The sequence below is a fragment of the Zophobas morio genome, unplaced genomic scaffold, assembly GCF_036711695.1.
Source record: "Zophobas morio isolate AGI-343-1 ecotype UQ-CSIRO unplaced genomic scaffold, CSIRO_AGI_Zmor_V1 ptg000002l, whole genome shotgun sequence".
In the NCBI taxonomy this organism is placed as follows: domain Eukaryota; kingdom Metazoa; phylum Arthropoda; class Insecta; order Coleoptera; family Tenebrionidae; genus Zophobas; species Zophobas morio.
The window spans coordinates 1,179,068-1,191,755 of NW_026972107.1; the positions used below are offsets into that span (position 1 = coordinate 1,179,068).

The 12,688-nt window shown below is 30.8% G+C and overlaps 1 protein-coding gene across 2 annotated transcripts in view; it reads right to left on the reverse strand.

Annotated features, from left to right (window-relative positions):
- LOC135123711 (tumor necrosis factor receptor superfamily member wengen) overlaps nucleotides 1-12,688 on the reverse strand; it is a 96,412-nt gene that overhangs the window by 51,111 nt on the left and 32,613 nt on the right. The gene's annotated exons all lie outside the window — the stretch shown is intronic.

Consider the following 12,688-nt stretch of genomic DNA (forward strand, 5'->3'; position numbering starts at 1 on the left):
TTCTCGTTCTTTCAACTTTTTTTTCAATTTCTCGACTTCCAAATTTTTCAAATTTTCGATTTGCATTTCTTCAATTTTGCAATTTTTGGATATTATATTTTTTTTATTTTTCAGTTTCCCAATTTTTAATTTTTCAATTTTTGGTTTTTTCGTTACCTCAATTTTTCAAGTTCTAAGGTTTTTGTTTTTCGTTCCCCCAATTTTTTGATTTTCATTTTCTCGATTTTGTCACAATTTTCGTTTTTCATTTCCTTTATTTTTACTTCCCGAGCTAAGCGAAGCTTAGTATTGTTTTAATGTTTCTTTCGATTTTATAATTTTTCGTTAATTCAATTTTCAAATTTTCAATTCCTCGATTTTCCTATTTTTAAATTTTTCAATTTCTTTAATTGCCAATATTTTGATTTTGTTTCGATTTTTGAATTTTTCGTTTCTTCAATTTTTCAAGTTCTTTATTGAATTTTTAGATTTTTGGAAGTCTTCATTTTATTCGTTTTTGTTTTTTCATTTTCGATTTTTCAATTTTACAATTTAGCAATTTTTCCATTTTTTTGATTCGAAAAGTTGCAAATCGAAGAACTGAAGAAACGAAAAATCGAAAAAAATTAATGAGAATCGAAAAATTGGAAAGAAAAAAAGAATCGAATCGAAAAATTGGAAAACCCAAAAATTGTAAAATCGAAAAATTACAGACTCGCCAAAACTGTAAAGTCCAAAAACTGTAACACTAAAACATCGAAAAACTAAAAATTAAAAATAGAAAGTTTTAAAATCCAATAATTGAAAAAATAGAAAAATTGAAAAATCGAGAAACTGAAAAATCTAAAACTGAAAAAACGAAAAATAAAAAATCAAAAAGTTGGAATACCAAAAACTTGAACAATAATGAAGAGATTAAAAACCGAAACGAAAAATTACAAATCAAAAAACTGAAGACATGAAAACTTGAAAAAAAAAACTTAAAAATGAAATCTCGAAAAAAAAAATTAAAAATTGAAAAATTCCAAATCGAACAATTACAGAAAACAAAAAATTATAAAATCAGAACATTGAAAAATTGAATAATTTAAAAAGAACAAAAAAAAATTAAAAACCGAAACATATATGTAATTGCAAATCGAAAAATTAAAAATCGAAAACTCGAAAAACTAGAATCGAAAAATTGCAAAATATAAAAATTGAAAAATTCAAAATTTGGATAATTGAAAAATTTAAGCTTAAGACTCAAAAAACTGAAGAAAAATGAAAGAAGTCAAGGATCGAATAAATGAAAACAAATTAAAATCCAGTAAAATTTAAAAAATTTCAAAATCGTAAAATTGAAAAATTGAAATAGGTATTTTAAAAATTATAGTTATTATAACATATTTAAAATGAAAAGTAGAAAAATTGCGAATGAATATTTGAAGAAACGAGAAATTGAAATATGGAAAAATTGGAAAATCTGTAACTGAAAAAACGAAAAATTAAAAATCAACAATTTGAAAAATCGAAAAATTGCTAATCGAAAAAGAGAAAAGTTTCACATCGAAAAACAGAAAAATTATAAATCAGAACATTGAAAAACCGAAAAATTGAACAAATAAAGAAAATAAAAAACCGAAACGAAAAATTGCAAATCGAAAAATTGAAAAATCGAAAAATTAAAAACTCGTGAGATGGCAATTCCAAAAATTGCAAAATTTAAAAATTGAAACATCCAAAGTTGGAAAATCAAAATAATAAATAAAAATGAGAAGTTGAAGAGTTGCACATAGTAAAATTGAAGAAACAAGAAATGAAAAATTGCAAATCAAAAAATTGAAGAAACGGAAAAATGAATAAATTGAAATTGGAAAAACATAAAATTATAAAATTGGAACACTGAAACATCCAACAATTATAAAAATAAACCAAATAAAAAACCGAAACGAAAAAAATTGCAAATCGAAAACTTGAAGAAATGAAAAATTAAAAAATCGCAAAATTGAAAACTGGAGAAATTTTAAATCGGAAAATTGCATACTCTAGAAATTGAAACAAAAAATGAAAAATTGAAAAACTCCAAATCGGAAAATTAAGGAAACGAAAAAAAAATGTAAAAATTAAAATATAAAAAACAATATAAAACACTGAAAAACTGAGTATAAAAAAATATAAAGAAAACAAAAACCGAAACGAAAAATTGCAAATCGAACAATTGAAAAATTAAAAATCGAAAACAGTAATTGAAAAATGTAAAAATTTTAAAATCGTAAAATTGAAGTGGTGAAACAATTTAAAAATTTAATTATTATAACATAATCAAAACGAAAAATAGAAAAATTGCAAATCAACATTCCAAGAAACGAAAAACTGAAAAATCTATATGTAACTGAAAAATGAAAAATTAGAAATCAAAAAGCTGAAAAATCGAAAAATTGAAAACCGAAGAATTGCAAAACGAAAAATTAAAAATTTTACATTGAAAAAAAGATTAATTATAAAATCAGTCCAAAAACTGTAACACTAAAAGATCGAAAAATTGAAAAATTAATAAAATAGAAAAATTCAAAATTTGGATAACTGAAATACTGAAAAATTTTAACTTAAATCTCGAAAAATTGCAATTCGAAAAACTGAAGAAACAAAAAAAAGAATAAATGGAACTACTTTAAAATCGAATAAATGAAAACGTTATAAAATCCAGTAATTGAAAAATGGAAGAAGAATTCTAAAATCATAAAACTGAAGCAGTAAACATTTTAAAAATTAATTGTAATAACATAATTAATATGAGAACTAGAAAAATTGCAAATAAACATTTGAAGAAACAAGAAATTCAAAAATCGAAAAACTGAATAAACGAAAATAAAAAATCAAAAAGTTCAAAAATCGAAAAATTGTTAATCGAAAAAGTGAAATATTTCACATTGAAAAACAGAAAAATTATAAAAATTCAGAATAATGAAAAACCGAAAAATTGAACAAATAAAGAAAATAAAAACTCGAAGAGAAAAATTGCAAAACAAAAAATTGAAGACTTGAAAAGTTGAAAAATCGAAAAATTGCAAATCGATTAATTACAGAAAAGAAAAAATTGTAAAAACAGAATATTGAAAAATCGGAAATTTAAACAACGAAAAAAACGAAACAAAAAATAGCAAACTGAAAATTTGAAAAACTGAATAATAAAGACTCGAAAACTTGAAAACTGGAGACATTTTAAATCGAAAAATTGCAAAATCTAGGAATTGAAGAAACGAAAAATGAAAAATTGAAATTTAAACAATATAAAATCGAAACATTGAAAAACTGAATAATTAAAATAAAATAAAGAAAATACAAGACCGAAACGAAAAATTGCAAATCGAAAAATTGAAAAATTCAAAATTTGGATAATGGAAAAACTGAAGAAACGAAAAAAAAAGAAAAATGAAAGAACTGAAACATGGAATAAATGAAAACGTTTTACAATCCAGTTAATTGAAAAATGGAAAAATTCTAAAATTGTAAAATTGAAGTAGTGAAACATTTTAAAACTTATTATAATTATTATAACATAATTAAAACGAAAAATAGGAAAATTGCAAATCAACATTTGAAGAAACGAAAAATTGAAAACTCGAGAAACTGAAAAAACTGCAAAATCTAGGAATTGAAGAAACAAAAAATGAAAATTTGAAAAATCGCAAATCAAAAATTGGGGAAACGGAAAAAACTGAGAAAATTCAATTTAAAAAACAATATAAAATCGAAACATTGAAAAACTGAATAATTAAAAATAATAATAAAGAAAATAAAAAACCGAAACAAAAAATTGGAAATCGAAAAATTGAAAAATTAACAATTGAGAACTCCAGAAACTATTTGGATAATTGAAAAAAAAAAATTAAACTTCTAAATTCTAAAAAAAGAAGAAACAAAAATAAAAGAAAAATAGAAGAAATGAAGAAGTAAAAAAATTGCAATCAACATTTGAAGAACCGAAAAATTGAAAACCGAAGATTGCAAATCAAAAAATTTAAAAATTTCACATTGGAAACAAGAATAATTATAAAATCAGAACATTGAGAAGCCGAAAAATTGAATAAATAAAGAAAATAGAAAACTGAAACGAAAAACTGTAAATCGAAAAATTGAAAAATTTCACATTGAAACAAAGCAAAGTTATAAAAATCAGAACATTGAAAAACCGAAAAATTGAACAAATAAAGAAAATAAAAAATCCAAACGAAAAATTGCAAATCGAAAAATTGAAAAATTAAAAACTCGTCAAATTGCAAAAAATCGGAAACTTGCAAAGTCTAAAAATTGAAACATCCAAAAGTTGAAAAATGGAAAAGTTGAAAAAATTTAAAATGAAAACTTGAACGATATCGTATAATTGAAGAAACAAAAAAAATAAAAAATTGAAAAACTGCAAATCGAAAAATTGAAAAATTAGAAATAGAAAACTTGACACTAAAATCGAAATTTGAAGAAATGAAAAATTGAAAAATCACGAATCGAAAAACTGAGAAAATTAAAATTAAAAAACAAAAAGTTATAAAACCGAAACATCGAAAAATTGAAGTACTGAACACTATAGAGGTTATCATAATAAAACAAATATCGCAAACAATGTTTACAATTTCTCAAACACGCAGCAGTTGTTGGGCTGCACTTCAGGGGCGTAGGAAGTTCTCTCGCACCCTTCGACCAATTTTATCAAGAACGCGAATTGAAATTCGGCGGATAAATTTTTTCCGGTAAAGCCATTTAAAGAAATCCGTCAGACTCCGTTCGCTCCGCATGTAAATGCGCTTTTTGCAGATTCTAGTGTCACTGGGCGCTTTGTAGTTGTCAGCCCTGCTGATACCGTCAACCGCGCATTCATCGCCGTCTCGAGCTTTTACTTCTGTGAGCCCGTCTTGCCCGAAATGTTTACCCCGGCTTTTTACCATTTGTACTTATTAAACGTCCCCAAGCCATTGTCCACCCGGAACAAAGCGGAGCTTTTTGCCGTCATTCATCGAACAAAGCCCCGCACAAGCGTCTGCCATTTTTCTAGACCTCAATGCCAATTAAAAACGCCATTAGAGTCGTTTTTCTACCGAACTACGCAATAATTACACTTAAACATGCCAAGTCCTCATCACCTAAAACCCGATAGTCGGCTTATTCGTCACGGGTTACAAGATCCCATTTTTTCCGAATGGAAAAAGTTCGTTTCATCAGGTCGCGGATTGGGCTTGTGGGATACATTAGAACCGGCGTTAACGTACCGGAAAAGCTTTAAAAATCCTCGACCAGCAAAGTGGTTATCTCCATTTTCCGTTACATTTGCCAGTGCAAGTCCGTCGCTCCGAATCTGGCCAATATTAGCATACATTTTCGCCATCACGTGGAAATTATTAACGTCGAATGAAAATTTCATTAGTGTTTGTAATAAATTTGCATCGAAACACAGCCGACGCTGGCGCTTTTTCCGGTATTAATCAGATCGCCGATTTACCTACGAAAGGGCTGGTCGAGGAGCGGAAACCGCAGAAAGGAGATAAATCGGGAAAGCTGGGCTTATTTAAAAAATAACAGGATAAAGCGACGACGTTTTCCGCACTTTTTAATTCCGGAATAATGAAAAGGACGGTATTATGTTATATTACGCGAAAAATTCTTGCCTGCGATCTTTGCATAACTAGTGGAGAGAGAAATTTGAGGCGATGTTAAATCACGAAGAAAAAGATTTGCAGAGGACGCGAAGCGCTGGGACAAAGAAATTAAAAAGAAGCGGGTTTGGGACATCTAATTTCGGAATTCTTTGTTTTGAAATGACGAGAATTTGTTCGTGGAAGTGGATTTTAAAAATAGCGGGAATGCGAGTCGGCCACAATTGCGGATTAGGTATGCAGGGGAGCGAAGGGCGGCGCGGACCACAGGTGCAACCACATCTTAATTGTCTAGTAATGCTCAGTCGAGCATTTGTTGTCATGTTAAAAACACGAATCAACAGTTATACATCGTAGTAGAGATAATAGAGCTTCAATTTGTTGATTGCGTCACATCATTGTTCTTGAATCTTTCCGTCACCTAGCAACAAATAATAATAGCGTTGAAGACACACTTGAACATTAATGAGGATTATTGTAAAATGAGGTCAACCTCGAACCATGATAGACCGTGGTGTAGATCGAACAATGCTTTTTCTCTAAGATGTACATTTTTTTTTGGTTATTTTTTGATTTCACAAATTCCATCACAAAAATTTCTTTAAAAAATATTTTCGATTAAAATTCAATTGATAAAACTTTTAAAAACTTCGAAAATTTTTAAAAGTACATATTTTGGACTTATTCTAGAGAGGAGAACAGGAAGAAAACGGGAAAGAAATAAGAAAGAAATTTTTCAGTTTTTTCGATCGACTTCTCGGTTTAAGATTTTTCGGTTTTTCAGTTTTCCTAATTTGTCAAGATTTCATTCAATGTTTCGATTCTTCAAGTTTTCCTTTTTTTTTAACTTAAAATTCCTCAATTTTTCGATTTTTAATGTTTCGATTTTTCGAGTTTGGGTTATTTCAGTTTCCCAATTTTTCTACTTCTCGATCTTTTGATGTTTCGATTTTCGATGTCCTGATTTTTAAATTTTCGATTTTCAAATTTTTCGTCATTTGAGTTTTGGAATTTTTCAAATTCTCGAATTTTTCAATTTTTTTATTCTTCAATTTTTCTTCGATTTCAATATTTCACTTTTGGCTTTTTAAAAATTTTGATCCTTTAATTTTTCGATTTTTTAATTTGAGATTTTTCGATTTTTCGACTTCTCGGTTTTAGATTTTTCGATTTTTCATTTTCATTTTTTCAATTTCCCCGATTTTTCAAGATTCCAATATTTCTATCTTTCGATGTTTCAAGTTTTCGATTTTTTTATTTAAAGTTTTGCAACTTTTAGCTTTTCGATTTTTTAATCTTGAGCTATTTCGACTTCTCAATTTTTCCATTTTTCGACTTCTTGATCTTTTGATGTATCGATTCGTCCATATTCCAGTTTTACAATTTTTCGTTGTTTTGATTTTTCGAATTTTCGATCGTTCGATCGGCTTCTCGGTTTAAGATTTTTCGGTTTTTCAACTTTTCCAATTTGTCAAGATTTCAATGTTTCGATTTTTCAAGTTTTCCATTTTTTTTTTTCATTTAAAATTTCTCGATTTTTCAGTTTTTAACGTTTCGATTTTTCGATTTTGGGTTATTTCAATTTCACAATTTTTCAATTTTTCTACTTCTCGATCTTTTGATGTTTAGATTTTTCGATGTTACTTTTTTTCAATTTTTGGTTTCGAAATTTCGAATCTTCCAATTTCCGATGTCCCGATTTTTATATTTCCAAATTTTTCGTCATTTTAGTTTTGGAATTTTTCAGTTTCCCGAATTTTTCAATTTTTTGATTCTTTAATTTTTCTTCGATTTCAATATTTCACTTTTGGTTTTTTAAAAATTTTAATCCTTTAATTTTTCGATTTTTCATTTTCATTTTTTCAATTTCCCCGATTTTTCAAGATTCCAATATTTATATCTTGCGGTGTTTCAAGTTTTCGATTTTTTTTATTTAAAGTTTTGCAACATTTAGCTTTTCGATTTTTTAATCTTGAGCTATTTCGACTTATCAATTTTTCCATTTTTCGACTTCTTGATCTTTTGATGTTTCGATTCCTCCATATTTCAGTTTTACAATTTTTCGTTGTTTTGATTTTTCGAATTTTCCATCGTTCGATCGACTTCTCGGTTTAAGATTTTTCGGTTTTTCAAATTTTCTAATTTGTCAAGATTTCAATGTTTCGATTATTCAAGTTTTCCATTTTTTTTTAATTTAAAATTTCTGGATCTTTCAATTTTTAACGTTTCGATTTTTCGATTTTGGGTTACCGATTTCAATTTCCCAATTTTTCAAATTTTCTACTTCTCGATCTTTTGATGTTTCGATTTTTGGATGTTTCAGTTTTTCAATTTTTGGTTTCGAATTTTCGAATCTTCCAATTTCCCATTTCCTAATTTTTAAATTTTCGATATCCAAATTTTTCGTCATTTGAGTTTTGGAATTTTTCAGTTTCCCGAATTTTTCAATTTTTTGATTCTTCAATTTTTCTTCGATTTCAATATTTTACTTTCTTTCGATCCTTCAATTTTTAGATTTTTTAATTTTTCGAATTTTAAATTTTAGATTTCTCGGTTTTTCATTTTCATTTTTTCAATTTCCCGATTTATCAAGATTCCAACACTTTTCAACTTTTAGCTTTTCGATTTTTTAATCTTGAGTTATTTCGAATCCTCAATTTTTCCATTTTTCAACTTCTTGATCTTTTGATGTTTCGATTTCTCCATGTTTCAGTTTTTCAATTTTTCGTTGTTTTGATTTTTCGGATTTTCAATTTTTCGATATACCGATTTTAAAATTTTCAATTTCCAAATTTTTCATTAGAGTTATGCATTTGTTCAAATTCTCGATTTTTAACTTTTTCCATTCATCAATTTTCCGATTTTTCAATTTTTCGAGTTTTCAAAAAGTAGACTAGAAAAAAGTAGAAAATTTAACAGGGAAAAAGGGGGAAATAGGAAGAGAAAGAGTAAAAAATAGAGGAGGAAGAAAGGATAGTAGAGAACAATGAGTAACTTGGAGAACGGAAAAAGACCAAAACACAAGAACAATAGAAGAGATGGGAATAAAAACAATGAAAAAGCAAGAAAACAAAGAGGAACGGCCAAGAACAAAGAGAGAAGAAGAGATGGAAAATAAACAGACAGAAAGAGAAGAGAGTAACCAAGGGAGAAAAATGGGGGGAAAGATTAACTAATAAAGTGAAACAAACAGATAGTGTAAAAGGGGACTAGAAAAAAATAGAAAATATAAGAGAGAAAAGGGCCGAAATAGGAAAAGAAAGAGTAAAAAATAGAGACAGAAGGAAAGATAATGATAACAATGAAAAATAATTTAGAGAAGATCGAAGATTAAGAAAAAAATGAAGAAAAAAAATTTAGGGGAATTGAAGAATCAGATCGAGAAGGACGGAAAAAGAATGAAGAAAATGGAGACACAGAGAGGATGAGCGCAAGAATGGAGGACGAGAAAGAGAGAAACGAAAGGACGAAAAATAGCGAAAGAAAGAATGACTAAAAATGAGAAAAAAGATAAAAGAGTGTGACTGAAAGGGCAAGAAAATGAGGATACAAAAGAGACAGAGAGAACGGGGAAGGGACACAGAAAAATTTAATAAAATTTAATTAGCTTTTAACAGCTTCTAAAATTTTTGAGAAGAAAAGGAGAAAGGGAAAGGAAGGAAATGAGAAAGGAAGAAAAAAACAAAAGGAGAATGAAAGAAAGAGAGAAGGGTAAAAGATCAGCTAAAAAGACACAAAGGGAGAGAAAGGAGAAAGGGCACGAAGATGCATATAGACAGAAATACAGAGTGGAGAATAGAAAAAACGACGGAAAAAGACAACAGAAGAACAATAAAAGAGATGGGAATAAGAACAATGAGAGAAAGAAGGTTAGAAATATCGAAACGGGGGCAAAGGAGAGGAAGAAAAAGAAAGCAGAAGAGATGGAAAATAGACACACTTATTGTACAAGAGCTAAAAAGAAAGCACATTTAAACAGTATTAAAAGGTGGAAAGAGTAACCAATGGAGAAAAATAGAAGGAAAGAGAAACTAATAAAATGAAAGGAACAGATAGGTAGTGTAAAGGGAGACGAGAAAAAATTAGAAAATATAAGAGCGAAAAAGACAGAATAGGAAGAGAAAGAGTAAAAAATGAAGACACAAGGAAAGATAGTGGAATACAATGAGTACCTTACAGAACTATAGAGAAAAAAAATTAAGAAAAGAAAAATTTAGGGAAAATTGTAGAAAGAGATGGAGAGGGAAGGAGAATGAATGAAGAAAAGAGAGACAGAGGTTGAGCGCAAGAATGGAGGACGAGAAAGAGAGAAACGAGAGGACGAAACATGGTGAAAGAAAGAATGTCTAAAAACGAGACAAAAGATAAAAGATTGTGAGTGAAGAATAGAAGAAACGATAAAAAAAAACACAATAGAAGACCAATAGAAGAGATGGGAATATAAACAATGAAAAAGCGGAAAAAGAGAAGAATGGCTAGGAGAAATAGAACAAGAGGGTTAGAAATATCGAAACACGGACAAACGAGAGAAGGAGAAAGAAAACAGACAGATGAGATGCAAAACAGGAAGACAAAAAGAAGAAATAGAGAGTTAGAAAGGAGAACAGAAAAAGGTAGAAAGTATAAGAGACAAAAAGACAGAAATACGAACAGAGAGATACTGGAATACGTATAATGAGTAACAATGAGAATTAGAGTGAAGAAAAGAGAAAATTAGAAAAAACTGAGGAAAGAGATAGAAAAGGGAGGAGAAACAATGACCGAGCAAAAGGGAAAGGAGAGGACGAAAAACTGTGAAAGAAAGAATGAAAAAAAAGATGAGAGAGTGTGACTGAAGGCAAGAAAAAGAGAATACGATGAGGACTAGAATCAGATGACGAAAGAGTTTGAGAAGACGAGACCGAGTGGAAAAATGAAAGACAAGAAAGGCCACCAAGCAGAAAAAGGACGACTAAACAAAAAAAAGAGGACCAGACAAAAAAGACAGGAAGAAACAGAATAGTTAAGACGAGAGAGGAATGAGAGTACGCGGGAGAAATAAAAAGAATAGGGAACAAAAGAATCGACGGAAAAAGGTCAAAATAGAAGAAAAAGAGAAGACATAGGAATAGAAAAAGAGAAAGAGGTTAGAAATATTAAAAGAGCGACTAAGGACTAATAGAGACAGAAGGAAAGATAGTAGAGTACTATGAAATAACATAGAGAAGTAGAAAGGAACAAAGTGAAAGAAAGAAAAATTTAGAAAAAGCAGAAGAAAGAGATACAGAAGGAAGGAAAAAAGACGATAAAGGGAGATCCACAGAGGATGAGCGCAAGAGCGGAGGACGAGAAAGAGAGAAAGGAAAGAAGAGAGAGTGACTAAGAAGGCGAAGAATGATTTATGTTTGTGTTGATTCAGAACGGATTTCGAAACTAGGTTCAAGGAATAGAGTGGGGACAAGGGAGAGAGGGGACAATGGAAACTGGGGACAACGGAGAGAGAAAGAGAAAGTGAAAGAGCGAGGAAGAAAGAGGTCAAGGGAGAGAAGGGACGAGAGAAAGGGAAAAAAGGGAGTGGAGAACGTGGGAGAGGATGGACAAGGAAGTGAGAGGGACAAGGGAGTGTGAAAAAACGAGAGTGAGTGAAAGAGAGAGAGAAAAAAAATAGAGAAGGAAACAGAAAAAGGAGGCGGAGATTAGAAAGACAGGACGAAACAGAAAAAACGGAATAAAACAGAAAAAGGAAGAGGAACATGAGGAAAACAAAGAGAATTAAAGAGCTGAAAAAACTGGATGTAAAGAGAATTTTCAGAATTTTAAAACGCGGACGCTGATTCAAGTCTGGCGAATCCACGGATTAGCATTTTCCACGAATGGACCTCTTCGAATCGTGAGTTCGCGGCCTCTGTGCTTTATTTCTGGCTCTCGATCCACACATAACTATTATGAGTGGAATAAACAGTTCCAAATTTAATTCTGGCCCAATTCTTCTCACAAAAAAGGGTCGGCGCATTCTCGCATTTCTCCGATATCGGATCGCAGTCAAACTTTATGGTATTTGGAGTGTCGTTGAAGTTTTGTCGATATAAGCACGCACCCTCTTCACTTTTTAATTCCGTTTGGAAAATCGAGCGGCGTCTCAATCTTGCAACAAAACCGTCCAAATTAACCCCAAGGCCGCTTTCCTAGCCCGTTCTAAATCTGTTGAAGGAGTTACTTCCTCCAATAATCACACCTACAAGGTCCCGATAGGAGTCTGGCCCGCGTATATTTGATTTGTAATAAAAAACGTTAAAAATAGCCGTAATCATAAACATAATTCTGTCTGGCTCGTAAAGTCCCAGGAAAGCATAACTTGATATTATTTTCATATTGCCATCCATAATAAAAAAGTTCCATTTCATTATTTATGACTTCCTGGCCCGCGGTGGCAGCGACCTAAGGGCGAAGGGAGATCTTCGGCACAGGTGCTTCCCGCCGGAGGATGTTTCATGTTTACGCGATTCCCGGATAAATCTCGCGAAATTTGTCTGTTGATCCAGTCAAGATTAAGTAATCAAAACCCCGTAATTACGTGAAAACTGCATCGGGGTCACCTAAATATTTAACCCATTTCCCGGCGTCGGCCCATTTGGAGCCGATTGTCTATGAATTTTTCCGAGAAATCGTCATTAGTCGCACTGGCAGGTCCCCAGATGGCCGACGGATGACAATAGATCACTAATTTCCACGGCGGCACGACAGACGACATTCATTATTTCGGGACGACCACGTTTCGTCATTTGCATTTGCACAGTTTCAGGCAAGAAATCGCGCGGATTTTTAAACAGGAGGTCATCGACTTCGCCGGATCGCGTCACAAATATCAATTTATTAATAATTTTCGCGATGAAATGTGGCGGTGGAATTGGGGCTTTGGGTTTGGGAAAGTCGAGCTTACGGTCGGTGTTTGGGTAATTTGTAACTTAATAGGTGCGATGAACACCTACTTCTCGGAAACCTCTTAATTTCAACCGAGTGTTTATTTTCGGGAACGGGTTTTGTACCAAGTTTTACGGACAGGATGGGTTTATAGCTGAAAAGTGGCAGCCGCGGGGAAA